Source organism: Euprymna scolopes, chromosome 30, assembly GCF_053919585.1.
Source record: "Euprymna scolopes isolate OS-2025 chromosome 30, ASM5391958v1, whole genome shotgun sequence".
Classification (NCBI taxonomy): domain Eukaryota; kingdom Metazoa; phylum Mollusca; class Cephalopoda; order Sepiida; family Sepiolidae; genus Euprymna; species Euprymna scolopes.
The window spans coordinates 48878823-48897287 of record NC_136511.1 but is presented as its reverse complement, the minus strand read 5'-3'; positions in this window follow the sequence as shown (position 1 = coordinate 48897287).

The window sequence follows — 18465 nt, the reverse complement described above, 5'->3', positions numbered from 1 at the left end:
ATTATAAGCATAGTATATTATTGGATTTTATAATTTGTAGAAAAGGTAATGAGTGATTGTTTTCTGTTTTATAGGTTAAATTTATGAAGAGTTCAATTGAGTCTAATTGGTCTTTAATATATATGTGCGCGTTTCAGGATGTTAATTAAAAAGTGGTGCCACTGTATCAAAGATGTTTGGAGGTAATCTAAGAGTGTGTGTGTATGTGTTTGTGTGTGTTTGTGTGTGTGTTTGTGTGTGGGTTTGTGTGTGTGTTTGTGTGCGTGTGCGTCTGTTCGTGTGCGTGTGTGTGTGTGTGTGTGTGTGTGTGTGTGTGTGTGTGTGTGTGTGTGTGTGTGTGTGTGTGAAAATGCAACAAATCAACAAATGCAACAAATCTTCGGATTTTTTTCAAATTTATTTGATCATTCAATTTTTTTTCATTATAAAGTTATTAAGTCATATTCTTCTGGGTAAGAACGGAAAATATTCAGAAATTGGCATTAGAATTATATAATTGTTTCTGCACTACAAAACGGGTGCTGTCATGATTTGAAAATTTCACCATGCTGAAAGAAATTAACAGTACGATAAACACCGGCTTGGAATTTGAGATACATAAACTTTTTTGTCATTATTTGTATATGGTCTGCAGTTATATATAACAATATTCGAACTGCATGGCATGAATCAAGTTTAAACACAGTATATATATATATATATATATATATATATATATATATATATATATATATATATATGTATATATATATGTATATATATATATAAAGTGTTTAAATTATACAGCCGTTTTAACCATATAAATAAATAAATAAATAATATTAATAATCTAATAATATTTTTTCTTATTTATTTGCCTGATTATAGATGTTATTTTTTAATTGTAGATGGCATTTATTCCAAACAATTTTTCGAGAGTATCTCTCATCTTCAGGGGTAGAAGTTTCTGTTGGCATTCTTCTAATTAGTGTTGAATCTATGTTTCAATCATCTATTTGGTGTCTAACTCCTGTGCTGATGAAGAGTTTGTATTTTCTAAAATAAATTGCATCTCAGAAACGATACATAATAAATATTAAAGTTATGGTTGAATCAAAATTTTGAAAGAAAACGAAATTTCCTCCAAAACAAGTGTAATTGATCCTGGATATTTCGTTTATTCTGAAATTAGATTTAACCATGGTGTAAATTGGTATCATCCGTAGACGTTTATTTATAATATAATCTGCTGGTAGGTTTTATTATTTTGTAAAATGTTCAGTTAGACACAATCCTTTCTTCGGATGAGTGAAGCTCATAGAAAAATTAAAATATATAACTCAGTATATTAGCTGTTATAGTGTAAACGAAACGGTTCTTCAACAAATGATGTTTTCCCAACTGAATAAAAATAGTGTTAACGTAATTTATATATATATATATATATATATATATATATATATATATATGTATATATATGTGTGTGTGTGGGGGGGGGGGGTGAGTACGTGACTAAATATGCAGTAATAAAATAATTTTGCAGATATGTTAGTCACAATATGATAAGATCTTGTAATAGCTACAATTTGAAAAGTAATAAATGATTAACTGAGAAAACTTGATATTATGAACTAGGAAAATGATATATATATATATATATACTAAGTTTGGGTATATTACTAAACCGAACTAAAAATCAATATTTTAAGCAATGTACTCAATACGCGTTGCTGTCCTCCGATGTCTTGAGTTTTCTTTACAATTCTACTAGTGCATATTTTACATTCTGCATTCTATTTTATTGTGCTGATTAAAAATTCTGGTTGTGTTTATAAGCTTTTCAAATTACTTTTTTGTTGTTGTTTTTGTTTTTGTATGTTTCTGTTCGTTTTTACATGGAGCTATATCTTGTTCATATGCATAAGGTGGTTCATTCTTTCTTCTGTATCTGTGAATTGGTTTCTAGCATTTAACTTTCCTAGCATGTTGTTTTGTTGAAATAGTGGTGGTGATATAAAGTCTCCGAGGCAAATATTCCTTTCTCGGCGAGATATTAAAATTTAGAAGACTGATCTCTTATCAGAGATTTTGTATATGTTCAAGTATTACATTATCCCTTTATTATTCTTGCCTTACATGGAGCTTTCACATAGGTCATCAAAGATCTGATTGCAAACCTTTGGTGTTCCCTGGAAGCTGAGCGACAACAAGTATCCCCAGACTCCAGCACTCTCCACCTCCTTCGATAGCATTTGCAAATAAATTTGCGTTATCGCAACAGCCACTCACCATTGATTTCTCGCTGGCAGCAGCTATTGGTCTAAACTGGAATTTGAGTGGAAGTAAACCTCCCCAAGGCCTCAGTTCTCTTTGCGTTTGTTCAGCGGAGATCAGGTCAGCGCTTTCTCCTCGTTTTTTTCCATCCTCCTTGACCCTTCTCGGCTATTTGGTTTCACATTTAAATTTGGGGGGTGAACGGGGATGGGACAATAGAAGGGGATGCGTGACGGGGATGTAGAACTTGTTGATATGCAGCTTCAGTGTTCTTCATTCCCTGTAACGCTTCTTAATGTTTGCCTCGGCAGATTCTCAGCATTCAAGGGCTTTCCTTAACATGTCAGCCCTTATCGTTAGTCTTTTTATCTGTGCAACCATTTCTTTGATTCCAATTTCTTCCATTTTATTATTATTATTATATTGGCTCACGAGGAGCTTTCACACAGGTCATCAAAGATCTTGCCTTGAAAATAACCTGTGGTGTTCCCTGGATGCTGAGTGACAACACATCTCCCCAGAATGATTTATTATTATTATTATTATTATTATTATTATTATTATTATTATTATTATTATTATTATTAGCTCACCATGAGTTTTCGCACAGGTCATAAAGGATCTATGCTTAAAAACAACCTGTGGTGTTTCCTGGAAGCTGAGTGACAACAAGTATCCCCACATTTCCAATACTCTCCACCTCTTTCGATAAAATTTGCAAATGAATTTGCATTATCGCAACAGCCACTTATCATTGATTTCTCGCTAGTAGCGGCCATTGGTTATACTGGAGTTTTAGTGGGAATAAGCCTCCCCAAGGTACCACTTGCACTTGTCCAGCGGATGTCTAGTCAGCGCTGTTCCCTTGGTCTTTCCTTCCTCTTTGAGCTTTCTCGGCTATTTAGCATCATTCTTTGGGGGGATGCAGTGATTGGTTAATGGGAATGGGGATGGAGAATTATAGATATGCAACTTCAATGTTCTTGGTTCCATGTAACATTTAGTGTTTTGTATTTGCAGAAGTTCGTCTGGCGCGCGCATATAGCTCATGGATTAGTCTCCGCATTCAAGGATTTTAAACAATTTTTTAGTTGTTTAATTATTGTTACTTGTTTAATTTTTCCAGCCATTCCTCTGATTCCAATTTCTCAATTCTTTTCGGAGGTGTTCGTAGTGCTCCTACTATTATAGGTAGTATCGTGATTTTTTTCATCTTCCACTCCCCTTTCAGTTCTCTGGCCAGCTCTGTGTATTTGCTCCGTTTCTCCTTTACTTTGATATTTATCTCGTGGTCAGCTTGAACAGCAAAGCCTAAGATTTGGCAGGACTTTTCTTTCTTGTTAATTATTACGACATATGGCCTTCTTGCTTGGATGGCTTTATCCCTTTGTATGTGCATATCCCATAGGATTTTGTGATTCTCTTTTTCAATTACTGTTGCTTGTTTATACTTATACCATTTGTCTGTTCATTCGAGATGCAGTTTTTTGCACAATTCCCAGTGTACTGCCCTTCCCACTTGATCCTGTATGTTCCTGTATTTCTTTAGGGCTACTTTGCTGCATTCACTTACTATATAATTTATCGTTTCGTCTCTTTGTTCGCAGAATCTGCATTTGCTGCTTTGTTGTGTTTTTTTTGTATCTTTGCTTTGATATTGTTGGTTCGTTATCGAATTATATTGTGCTGCAGTTAATAGGGATTCGATTTCTCGGTCGACGTGGCCTTTTTCGCATCCATGTTCAAGTGTTTTCGTAAATCTCATCTTTTGTCATCCTTATCAATCTTCGGTGTAGTTGTTTCTCTTCCAATTATTATTATTATTATTATTATTATTATTATTATTATTATTATTATTATTATTATTATTCACATTTTGTACATGGCTATTTGTATTGCCGATTTTATGCTGATAGGCGGATCAAAACAAATAAACATAGGTGATAAGCATCTTCTGTTCTCAGTCTTCCAGCAGTTTCTGCAAGATTTTGGCGATTCACAACAAAGCAACTTTTGAGTACTCCAACAATAGATCTCAATTTTCTCAATCAACTTGTCAACTCCTTTGCCACATTTCCCAGAGCTCCTATCACCACAGGTACAACTTCTAGCTTCTTTAATTTCCATAATCTTTTTAACCGCCCTTTTCAAGTCTTAGTACTTTTAGAATTTCCCTTTTTCTTTTTTCTCCACATTCGCATTAGCTGGCACTGGTATATCAATTACTGCCATGTGTTCCTTTTTGTTTCCAACAAGACTGAATCTGGTCTCCTTGCTTCAATCACATTCGATATTTATATTCCACAATAATTTCATATTATCACTGTCCGCCACTCCTACTACAACATGTTCGTACCATTTTTCATTGCATTCCAACCTTCTTTTCTTGCATGTATTCAAATGTATTTTTCCCGCAAATATTGTCATGTCGTCTCTTGTATTCCTTTTGAGCTAACTTCTTACAACTACTGATGAGGTGCTGTACATTCTCATCTCTTTGTCTACAGAGTCGACATAGAGGATTTTCAGCCGTTTTATCAATGTAATACTTAATATCATTTGTCCTGAACGCTGGCTCCTCTGCGGCACATTTAAGGGCTTCTGTTCCAACTATTAAACCATCACCAGATTTTTTTTGTTAGTCCACTGCCTCTGTAGATTAGTACTGAACTGGCTAAGTGTGTTCTTATCAATCTCAATTATTATTATTGTCATTAGTATTAAGTCTCAACTTTTCGATGTTATTAGTTAGATATTTGTTTCTTTGAATATCATTCCAGCTGCATCTTATAACTTTACAAGTCTTTTACAAAATTGGAAAATACATTTTCTCGTCAAGTTGCTTAATTCATTCATGCTTGATTTTCTTTATGGTCCTAAGCGTTCCATTTAAAATGAGATTCGTAGGCACTTATGCTGACGACACTACCATCTATGGCAATAATTCAAAGTCCGAAAACGACTTCTCTCTCCTCTGATCTTCAACACGTAATGCAATGAGAAAGAGGTGGCTGGTAAATTTAAATGAATCTAAAACAAAGCTTCTCTCTATATCGTCAACGCTCTGATCTCCGTCCGGCATAAATTGAAATGAATGACTCTTATTTTAGGGAGGCTCCATGTTTTGACAAGCTTCTGAGTCTGACATTTACACCTGGTCTGAAATAAAACACCTACATGAAATCAGTTACTAAGTGTGCTGCAAAAATGGTGAAATAATTCTACCACTCCCATAGATATCTCACTGCTGTTGCAATTCTCTACCAGCATAAGCGCCAAGTACGTCATAGGATAGAGTACTGTCGCCACATTTGAGCAAGAGTGTCTAGAATCTGCTTTAACAGGGTTGAAAATAGATTTCGTAGCATAGTGGGGATGCCCTTTTTCTCCCTGCCACCTCTTTCATACAGAAGAGACGTCGCGGGCCTTTCTCTGCTTTATCTTTATTTTCATGGCAAGTGACCGTCTGAGCTCCAATCTATGGTCCCTCCTTGCCTTACTTTCACGAAAAGGCACTCGTTTAACTGAAACCACTATTAATAATTCCCCCACTTTTTATCTGTGCCTAAACCTAAACGTAGATTCCATGAACAAAGCGTCTTTCTTAGAACTGCACGCCTGTGGAACTCTCTTCCGTTTTCCTTCTTTCCAACTGACTACCACATGGTCGTCTCCAAGTCCAATGTGAACCAGTTCTTGATGAGCCATCCCGTGAAGTAATCGAATTTAGCAAATTTCCATTACTAACGATTACTACGATATTGTCCCATTGGCTACCGTACACTCATTAACTCTTAGACTATAGTGGCATTCGGGCATTGGTAAGTGGTGACTCCATTGAAAAAAAGGCGGGTAATAACTTTCTTCAAAGCCGAACAGGAAATACTTACGGTAAACTAGCGTTTATGTGTCATGAAATATTGAGGAGCTAACAATGAGCGGAAAAAAAGGTTCTCGTTGCCGACTAGGGATAAAATCTGGTACAAGAGCATCCAACCAAGAGTGATGAAAGTATTAGTCTAATCTATTATGTTTTATTCTTATATGGAAATTAATCCAGACAAGACACGAAATCACTTGATGTAAGGAGCTAAAATATAAGAATATATAAATAAAATACTACTTCAATATCAAAAACTTACCGACAACAAGTATTAGATGGAATAGATTCTAATCCAAAAAAACAACAATTCTTCTCCCTTTGTCAGAAGCATTGCTGTTGAATGTGAGGACTAAAGGACAAAATGAGGAAACAAGAGTTACGAGGATGCCGCAAGTAAACCTAAGATCCACTTTCTATTCTACATTAGAGAATTGTTGTAAATGTTGAGGTTTAAATGTAAATTTCAGGCCGTTTTAACGCTAGTTACTAAAACGAGTGGCATTTATTGCTTCTACAAAACAGGACCACCTTGCTAATCTTTTACAAAAAAACACTCAACTAGCTACAACCAGTAAGTGTGCCTAAATTTAATCGAAGATTCCATGCACAAAGATTTTGTTTCCAGAACTGTTCATCTGTAGAACACTGTACTGCTGGCCTGATTTCCGGTTGAACACAACCTGATAGCCTTTAAACCCAATGTTAGCAAGTTCTTGTTGAGCCCTCCCCATAAGTAATTAAATTCTACCCAACCTATATCTATCTATCTATCTATCTATATCTATCTTCTTCTATACTCCTATAAATTCGTTTTTGTTTTGTGTGTATTGATATTCATATTAAAACCCCTCATTTCTATTTATTTAAAAAGAAAATACAATGTTCTTATATATGGCCTGTTGAATTTCATTCACTAGCAAAAGATCTAGCTAATTTGCATATTATTTTAAACATTCATTTTAATCAATTCACTATTAGGTGCTTCGGTTTTCTAATGAGATAATCATCTTTAGTTAACTATTATGTGTAATTATATTCATGCAGATATTCTACAAGATTTATACTTGCATAATATTTGCGTAAAAAGTTTATAGTAAACACAAAATTGTTTCCATACGTATATCTTTTTGTTTAACAAATTTTGCTTACCAAACTCCTCCGAGAGTTTTTGATCTACAGCCATGAAACTTCATATATAAGGTATTTGAATCCATGCAAAACTTTATATTTGGGTTTTAGCCTGAAAAATTACCGGCAAAAGTGTGAAAATTAAAAAAAAAAATGAAATTTTCTAGGCGAAGGTCGAACGCCGGCATTACGAATGCATAACGTAGAGTTTTAATTTTTAGCTTCGTAGTAAACATGTTTTCATAGCCCAGTCATTGACGGCAGAGGCAAAATAAATCGTGAACTTAACGTTTTGGTTTCGATTCTCGGTGGTGGCGCATGAGTCTTTTTTTCATACTTTGTAAATCATTACTATAGATTGCATCCAATCTCTCTCTCTCTCTCTCTCTCTCTCTATATATATATATATATATATATATATATATATATAAAAGTAAAAATGTCTGTTTGTCTTTTCTCTATGGTAGTTAAGGAAGAGTATTATACAGAAAGGCATTTCTTTATATATTCACAATTTTTCATCTATATATATGCACATACTCTTAAAAACACTACATAGGGCCCGAGCAAAGCCGGACAGAACTGCTAGTTTACACTATTAACAATTACTAAACTACCACCTTACATTCATTAATCCTTATCCTTGAGTGGCCTTTATGCTTTGATAAGTCGTGATTCTCAAGTAAAGAAAAAAAAACTTAGGAAAGGGCTGCCCTTCCTAGTCATCCGTCTGGTTAGGGTTGCTTAAAAGGCATCGTTTGTTCGGGTCAAGAAAAGAGCATTTAACACACAGGTGTGTTGTTTGTTAACTTCCCTGTGAATCTGCTCCAATTATCAGGCTGTTGTCATTCGACCCACCTTGCAACTCGCGTTGCCTGACGCTACAAAAAATACTGAGGAAAACAAGCACTCGACACACGACACACGGCACATGTCACAGTTTAGCAATCATTCCGTGTGTATATATTGTGTTTGTGCAAGCGTATTTCGTACATTCGTTTTGTAATATCTTTCTTTCCTTCTTTCTTTCCGTTTTCCTTTTTTCGTCTATTTTCTCATTTAGAGCATTTAGTATGTTTCTTCGTTCGACTGTCATTCCTTTTTTTTTCTCCTGTAGCTATTCATGCTTTATTTCTTGTCATTTGTTTATTCCCTCTTCCTTTTCTGTCTTTTCTTTTTACTTTTCGTTAGAGATATATTTTCAATTTCATTTTTGCGCCGTAAAAGATTCCTTTACTTTCTACAATTTTATTTTTGATTTCAACTTCCGGTTATTAATTGGTAGTGTTCTATCTACTCTCTTCCTTTCTTTCACTCAGCCTCTTTTTTCACTTTATATATATATATATATATATATATATATATATATATATATATATATATATATATATGCAAACATGTATATATATGTATGTATGTATGTATGTATGAATGTACGTAAGTATGTATGTAGGTATTTATGTATGTATATATGTATGTAGGTATGTGTGTAGGCATATATGTATGTATGCAGGTAGTTATGTTTGTATGTATGTATGTATGTAGGTATATATGTAGGCATGTATTTATGTAAATATTTATGTATGTATGTATGGATGTATAAATGTATGTATGGAGGTATGTATGTATGTATGTATGAATGTAGGTACGTATGTAAGTATGTATTTATGCATGTATGTAAGTATGTATGCAGGTATTATGTATATAGATATTTATGTATGCATGTAGGTAGGTATTATGTAGGTATGTATGCATTTATGCATGTATGTATGTATGTATGTATGTATGCATGTATGATTGACAAACCATTCTAAATTCCAAGATGTTGTTCATCTTAATGTTTATTTCTTTCAGTATGTTAAATTATTCAGTTCCTGGCAACACTTGTTTCGTAGCGTAGAAACAATCATATAATTATTTTAACAAAATATTTTCCGTCCTGATTCATCAGGAGGATAAGAACTTATTAACTTTAAAAATAAAAGTAAAAAAAAAAAATGTTGGCATGATTACATATATACGATGATTACATAAATTCGAAAGAATCCGAAGATCAGTTGCATTGTTTTCTTGTGATATTTACGCCATCTTGTATTTTTATGGTAGAGGTATTCATGCGTTATTAATTGTATTAATATAACGCGGTTATATTGTTTTAATCAACACTAAAATGGCTTATGGATACATTTTTTAATTTATTATTAATAAACAGTTTATATTTATTGACTATATATATATATATATTTTAAAACTTTAAAGAAGGCCATAAAAGCATCGGTGCCGCTGGTTTCAAATCCAATATAGAGGAACTAGTTTATGTCAAGAAATATTGGACTCTTTTAAACCTCTGTTTAATGTCTTTTCTCCCGGGAATGGCGACCGTTTTATATATCCACCATTTAAACGATATAAAACAGAGGCTTAAGAGTCCAATATTATATTACATCTTTTTCTTCCGGTAATGTCAGTCAAAAGAAAAGATATACAACAGCGACTGAAGAGGATAAAATATTTCTCGGTCATAAACTGGCCTTTATATATATAGGATTTTAAACCGGCGGTACTTATGGTTTTCTGAATTTTTATAAAGATTTGAAAATAAATAAATATTATTCTCTTATATGTAAATTGTTTTCTTTATAATCAAATACTTCGCTGGGGTTCTTTCGCACAAAACGCACACATATTGGTTAGAAATGTTACGGTTTTTCCATGTACAATCCTACACTAACGTCTTTCAACTCATCTACCGATGTGCTCCACAAATATTTATTACAACCCAACGTGAAAAAACTCTAAAACAAAAGATAAGCCTAAACCCATTTCACTAAATATCTACTATCAGGTCCACTTTTCCAGCATTAAGGATTCGTGTTTCAATATTTTCATGGGTTAAACTATATTTATAGCAAATTAAATTCTTCCTTTGTGACACTGACATTAGCCCACCTGCTTCTATCGATGATCTCAAGATTAAACGATGCTCAAACATTTGACAAGCGTTCGGTATATCCGGAGGTTTACGTCAGTTACTAAACGATCCTGAGTCAACATCACAGAAATCCGGTGCACAAAGTGTAAAAGTACCGGATACTCAAACATTACATTCAAAGTTACATAATATCGTCATGTACATATAATTTGTTCATACGCTTTCTATGCAACAGACATTTATAACGTAAACCCTAAATTGCTCTATATGTGCTTTCGAGTAGAATTTACTTACAGAACCGATTTTCTCTTGTCACCCTGCCGTATCCTTAATATCGGAATTACTTTCTTTGAAGATATTTCTGAAAAAAAGATGTCTGCTTCTTCTTTTGCAAGCACTAATGCATGCGGGAATTAAATAATCACAATGCTGAATGGCTAATTCACTCAAACAAGATGATGAGAGAAAAATATTTGGGGTTTTTTTCACGATTTTTCATTGCTCAGAATCTAACCTTTATTGTTGAGCAATCTATTCACGTACACGAGGCTGACAGATATTTTCCAAGTCTTTTTGGCATTTTTTCTGGCAATTGATTCCAAAACATCATTCACAAACTTAACTTCAATCACTAAGTTGTCTCGATTCAGATTTTTAAAATGTGCAATCAAATCTCCGAAGCCCGTCTCCATTACACAGTGTATCTATAATCCATGGCTGACTAGGAAAACCACATCTCTTTTTTATCAGGCATACAAAAAGCATTAAAAAAGTAACGGATCCTATTTTATTCCGTCCGAATGGATCAGAGAGAATCGTAAATTGCATGGTTATGAGGATCTGAACCTTTGATATCCATGTTGGATATATTAACAGTGTGAGACTGTAAAAAAAGCAATTCCTGTTATGGACATGCGTCAAAAGCAGAGGTTCGACATTGAATTCCATGAAAAAGAGCATTAATAACTGTAATGACTCTGTAGAAAAAAAATCTGGAGGGCAAAATGTCGCTCGTTTTAACGGTATAGCTCCTAATCTTTGTACTTCGTTTTTTTTTTTAATGAATAAAAAAAAGTTATAGTTTTATAACGACACTCGTATGTCGAAGCGTGTTTCGGACGCCCATACACGATCACCGTTCATTACTTGCAAAGTGCAGTGAGTATAGTAGTCACACACACACACACACACACACACACACACACACACACACACACACACACACACACATATATATATATATATATATATATATATATATAAACCAGTATAGATCTCTCTATATATACATACACATATACATAACGTCTCCGCAAATAGAGTCAACGATAACTTTTAGCTCGTTGTGATGATTCGGGAGGAAATAATTATAACCTGCACTGATGATTGCAAAAACATGAAACATTAGTGTCTGTAGATATATGAATAATCATTAATATATTTAATTATAAGCTTCTTTACCATTCTTAAAGTTGAGCGCTGGTTGAAAAAGAAAGCAAATAGCCAATCAACTGGCGTTATGCACTATTCACGATCTCTGGTCGTTAGAATACTCTCTGATTACTTTGCTGTTGTGTTCGCATTTGACATTTATAGATGGTATATTTCTTTTAATTATCGTAGTAATTGTTGTCGGCCTAGGCGTAACGCTTAGCAATTGGATGCAAAGGTTAAATTGTAGCTAGATTACAATCTTTCGAACCGGAATTAATTATCACCTCCTACACTGATGATTCCAAAAGCATGAAGTACTCGTTGCTGTAGATATAAAATATATATTAATATTCATATATATATATATATATATATATATATATATATATATATGAATATATAGGTGTGTGTATATATATATAGGTGTGTGTATATATATATGTGTGTGTATGTATGTGTGTGTATGTGTGTGTCTATGGTAGTTTGACACTAGATCATATTTTAAAGTACAGAAAATCCAACTTTCTAAACTGAAAAGCGTTTCTGTTTCTGCTTGTCTGGTCGAAAACTGAACAGATAATACACTTTGATCTGACCTCCAAGTCTGCAAGAAAACATAAAATAAATTAACGTCCAATAACGTGTCTTCCGTAGTTCAACAGTGACACAAGACACAAAAAAAGTCACATACGCACGCAAACAATGCTCGCCTGGCAAAAGCGACAGAAGCGGCGGTCGCGAAACAGGTGTCGGTACAGACACCACAGACGAGACGCTGTCAACCTTACGCGACACGACTACTGAAGGCTTTTCGTGTATTTAACCGCGAGTGTGAGAACAGGCATTACAGAGAGAGAGAGAGAGAGAGAGAGAGAGAGAGGGAGAGAGGGAGAGAGGGAGAGACAGATAAAGGAATAAAGAAAGAAAAAAAAAAGAAAGAGCGGGGTGTGAGAGGCCGATAGCGTTCGTGTGCCACGGTAGTCGAAGGTGTGGGTCAGGTTTGGGACGACGAGTTAAGAAATGACAGGTGGAAAAAAAAGGAAGAAACCACCACCTCGCTTACCGTCAGTTTACGCGTGGCGGTCCCCAGCAGGTGGGAGAAGGGTGCGTGCGACCAAGTTACGCTCCAGGTGTAACTGAGAATAGGTGGGCTTTTTTTTTTTTTTAGTTTTGTCATGGAAGTAGAGGTGTCGTTGAGAAGGAGGGGGGGCAACGGATACGGTCGTGTCGTACTAAGTACTGTTTTGTATACTAAATAGGTGGAGCGTGCGGTAGAGACCTAGTGAAGATTATAGAAAGCCTAAAAATAAGTTTTTATATATTAAATATATATACTAGCATGGTGACCCGACATTGCCGGGTATTAAATGATGATTAACAAATCCGTCAAACTCATATTTTATTTTGATCAAAATCGATAAAATAACCCATTTTCAATCATATAAAATTGATTGCCTGCTCTAATTGGGGACCCATCGCTATGCATCTAGAGGGAGCTTCACATTCATAATGGCTGTTCACAATATAAGGTGTCTTCAATAAGTTTCCACTTTTTTTTGCACAGTCCTTTAAATTTTCGTAGACTTTTGAAAATTCATTATGTTTTGCTATACATATGCGATTAATGACGAATTTTTATGATTTTAGGTTCAAATGATGGTTGGTTGGTTGTTTTTGTTTTACGGCATATCAACCCTTTTCAGGTTATTTAATGCCGAATCCAGTGATTTGGAAGGAAAGTTCTTTTAATAGAATATATATGTTTTTGTTTTTTTTTTCAAGTCAGTTTCTATTCAACCCATAGTTGGTACCATAACAGGTACTACCACTCCGGGTCAGAGTGGACCTGGGAGTAATGACCATTAAAGGGTGGCTCCACATTCCCCAACACCCGCAAGCTGGGGCCTCACCATCGGATATAGTTTAAGGTCATATCCAGGGCCCAGGTTCAAATGAACAGCTAGAGTAGGAATCGGAATACAGCCTACTAAAGCCTGATTGTCAACGCTAATGAATTAAAAAAAATGCAATCTGGTTGTAAGTATACTTTCGAAGAACGATATGCAATAAAATTTATATTTTAAACTTGGAAAAATGACACAGAAACGTGTGGAATGCTTCAGGCTGCTTTTGGACTATCTAGCATGAACCCCGCATCATTTTGGATGGTAACAGATATTCAAGGAAGGCAGCGGGCCTGTGAGGGAAGATAAGGATAGGTATGGGAGGGGCAAGGAACTTAGAACACAGGAGTTGATTAGTCAAATAAATAATTATATGCATAAAAACCACCGCGTGTCTATAGAAGTACTAAGGGCACAGTTGTATGCCAGTATATGAAACTGTACGCACAATTATTCGCGAAGAAATGAAGATTTTTTTTTTACACAGAGATCACCATTTATCAAGGCCCAGAAGCCACTCAGGGATAAGGGTTAGTGCAAGTACATTACGTTAGTGTGGAGATTTGATGAAGTGTTTACTTAAGGGGGCGGTTCATTAGGAATTTGTTAACGTTGGACTTGAAGGCATCCAAGTTGTAGTCCGGAGGGAAGCAGGCAGACGGAACAGAGTTCCACAGGCGTGCAGTTCTAAGAAAGAAGCTTTGTTCATGGAATCCGCGTTTTGATTTAGGCACAGATATAGAGTGGGGGAGATTTTTCACAGTGGATTCAGCTAGACAGGTGTTTTTCGTGAACGATTGGCGAGGGGGGACCAGGGATTGGAATTCAGACGAGCACCTGCCATGAAAATAACGATAAAACTAGGATAGGCTCGCAACGTCTCTTCTGTGTGAGAGGGGTTGCAGGGTAGAGAAAAGGGCATCCCCCACAAAACCACGAAGTCTATTTTGTACTCTGTCAAGGCAGGATAGGCTATTTTTGGTAGCTCCTGCCCAGATATGGCAACAGTATTCCATCTTTGGACGTACTTGGCTTTTATATAGATAAAAAATTGCATCAGTAGTGAGATATCTTCTGGAGCGGTAGAAGGATCACACCATCTTTCCAGCGACCTTGGCAACAGACTTGATGTACGTGTTCCATTTCAGACCAGGAGTAAAGGTCAAACCCAGAAGCTAGTCAAAAGACGGGGCCTCACCCAGACGAGAGCTATCCATCACAATTGATGCCAGCTGGGGATCAGAGCGTCGCTTGTCACGGATTATTTGACACAGACGAACATCAAGATAGTTCCACACTTTCCCTCGAGTTCAGAGCTTGCTTCCTCTGACTTTTCCTTATTCCCTAAGCTAAAGAAAAACCTTAGAGGTTGTCGTTATTAGACAATTGAAGAGATGATAGAGGATGTGATGCGGTCAAGGAAAAGAAAGAAAAAAAACCGGACTCGCCATTGATAATGATGTATAACATCGAAGTTTATTTAATAAAAGCCTTTTTATTTTTATTTAAAAAGTTAAATAGAAACGAAGGTGAAAAACGAGACCCTGAGAAGCTACTTTATATATCTCTAACCGTTTCTCCGTATATAATTTCAACAAAATGAATAAAGTGTTAACTTACAAATAAATATAAATACAAATACATTTAAAAAAATAACGGATCAGTAAACATGCATGTATATATTTAGATAAGTGACATATAAGTGTGTATATATACATAGAATAATAAAATCTCCCTACACGCATATTTATAAATTCTTTTCCAGAGTAGGAAGAAACCAAATGTTATTTCCCTCTTCACTCGCATATGGTCTGCAATCTGTTTTCTCAGCATTTTTTTAACCAAATCCTGAAATAGCCACGAAATGTTGATTATCATTTATTTATTTTAGGTTTTCTTTTTATATTCGAATATATATATATATATATATATATATATATATATATATATATATATATATATATATATATATACCACCATTCTCAATGCCTTTTTTTACCATGGGAACAATGATGTATCGCAATTTCTGACGCACTTCCATGACAGGAGTGGCTTTCTTAGAGTCTCACTTTTTTAATATAAATAACAGGGAGAGAAAAATTTCAATCATCATAACAATGTATTTTACAACCATTTTTCTGATTTATTTAGATCGAATATAGGCCGTGTGTATTATATATATATATATATATATATATTTATATATATATATATATATATATATATATATATATAGCGTGTATTATATATATATATATATATATAGCGTGCTAGAATGCGATAGAAAAGAAATCAAACAAAGTGCGCTATCGCGAATGTGAAATCTTAATTACAAATATTTATTTAAAAACTGTGTATACATAGCGTTTTCATTGTATTGTAACAGCCATCTATGCTCGATAATAATTCAATACAACTCATCAGCGTCGGTGGAGAGAGTAAAACAACGGAGTTTTACGTTGTTTTTCTCTTTCCGCCGACGCTGATGAATTGTATTGGATTCTTATCAACCACAGATGGCTTTTTGAATACAATGAAACCGCTGGTTCGTCTTTGAAATGCGTACGTATAGTTCTTCAATAAATATTTGTTGTGTGTGTGTATATATATATATATATATATATATTTATATATATAAATATTTATATATATATATATATATATACATATATTGTGCATATGTATTAGTGAAGAGTAAGACAACATCGGAAGCTTCTTCAGCCTTGGTTTTTGTTGCCTCCACGGAAAAATGGCTTTTCGCGAATCATGTAACGATGAGTTTTCGTTTCTCTGATTCATTTTTATTGTTTTTATCAACTCAACATGTCCACGTCCATTTTCTGCCATTATTCACGTAATGTGAAGGCAACCAATTTTTTTCATCTATCGTTTATGCCAACGTTATTCTGACGGCAGACAAACTTTCATTTCATGGTTCCTTAAATATTGCAGACAGTTTGTATCAGCATATCTTTCCCTTGCTCATTTCTAAATTCTGGAATAATATTCGAGGTAGGCACCGATTGTGTATTCTGCCAATTTAGCTACTTTCAAGACCATATTCTTGGTGAGTATTGAATGCAGCTTGAGCAAGAAAACCAATTACAAGTTGAAAAATGATCACTAAATATTAACAAAAAATACACGTTCTTAACGACTGAACATATTAGACTACACAACGTTCCACCCTGCGACTATTTATTTTTAAATTTAGAAAGAATAAAAGAAAACATACAAGCAGAAGTTTGTTTTTTTATTAGATGACTAGCGGGGGTACCCGGCGTTGCCCGTTTGTTTGGACTGTGTGCGTGTGTTTAAGGGCGGGTTTAAAGTAAAGAATGAGCGTAGTAATAACCCTGTTTAAAAGAAAATCGATTGTAACTTCTCCACAAAATCAGCGAAACCAAAACAAAAAAAAAAAATAAATAAAAAAATGAATCGACAAAATAAAAAGGAAAAATCAGGGGATAAAAAACTAAAACAAACAACCAAAAACAAAAAAAACACAGCGAATAAAAATGACATAAATAACCTTTCGATTCGGTTAAGTCCATTCCAGGTTTTTTAAGCTACTATGAAGTGAAGAAAACCCAAACCGGTGTTCTTTTGTAACTTTCCCTTGTGAACGAGCCCGCAACGGTGTAAAGTTGTAGCGGGGGAAGGAGGAATTTATTAGCGAGAAAAGATTTTACTACCTCCATTGATTTTAACCGATTTTGGCACTGGACTCTCAGCAGAAAAAAAAATATAGGAATCTACGATTATCGAGGAAGTGGAGAGGTAATATGCCTATAACACACCTCAGATATAGTGCTGTAGTTTTTGCATATTACATTTGCATGAAATGTCTTGATTATTATCCTATTAAGATTTATTATTATCCTATTAAGAGGTAATATGCCTATAACACACCTCAGATATAGCGCTGCAGTTTGTGCATATTACATTTGCATTGAAATGTCTTGATTATTGACCTATTAAGGTCAAAATCAGAGGGGGAAAATGAGATCATTTTATATACATAGGGATTAAATAAGACACAACCATACATACACTCCGCCCACACACACACGCACCCACACACACACACACACACATATATATATATATATATATATATATATGTGTGTGTGTGTGTGTGTGTGTGTGTAAATGTATGATCTCAATATTCTCTAGTATACTTTTCTCTCTTTACGAAATATTTTCTCCTCGTCCATCATCTTTAACCTAAGTTTCTCTTGGCATTAAATATCTACGTGTTTAACATATTAATTTTCCAGTTCCATCCTGAAACTCTAATTTTACTCCGGAATGTAGGAAAATCCAAGAAAAGCGTATAGACACAAGTTTTTTTTTTTATTAGATAAAATCAATATTCTCTTTTATACTTTTCACTCTTTTCAAAATATCTCCCTCTCCGCTAACCTAAATTTTCTGTTAGCATTCAATATCTACGTCTTTTCAATGTATTTATATGGACTCTGAATCAAGTCGCAGCCGAAACATGTATGCATATATGTAGCTAAAATATTTGTATATACACCATTGCAGCCTTACTTGCTATTAATCACCATCTTCTAAATATCGCGAATCATTGGATTAATAATAAAAAACTACAAAAGCATTAAATATATATGTGCGTGTGTTGTTGTTGTTGTTGTTGTTGCAACAGTTGTGTTAGACTCCGACATATGTAGATAAATTCATATGAATTTTAATATATATATATATATATATATATATATATATATATGTGTGTGTGTGCGTGTGTATGTGTGTGTGTGTTTATATAAATATATCTGCGTATATCTCTGTGTCAGTGATAAAGAGAACGAGAGAAAGGAGGCATGTCCCCTTCCCCCAAAATAAAAGAAAAAAATGTACGTATAAGGAAGAGACATGTGCCCACTACAATAAAAACGAGCTGGCGC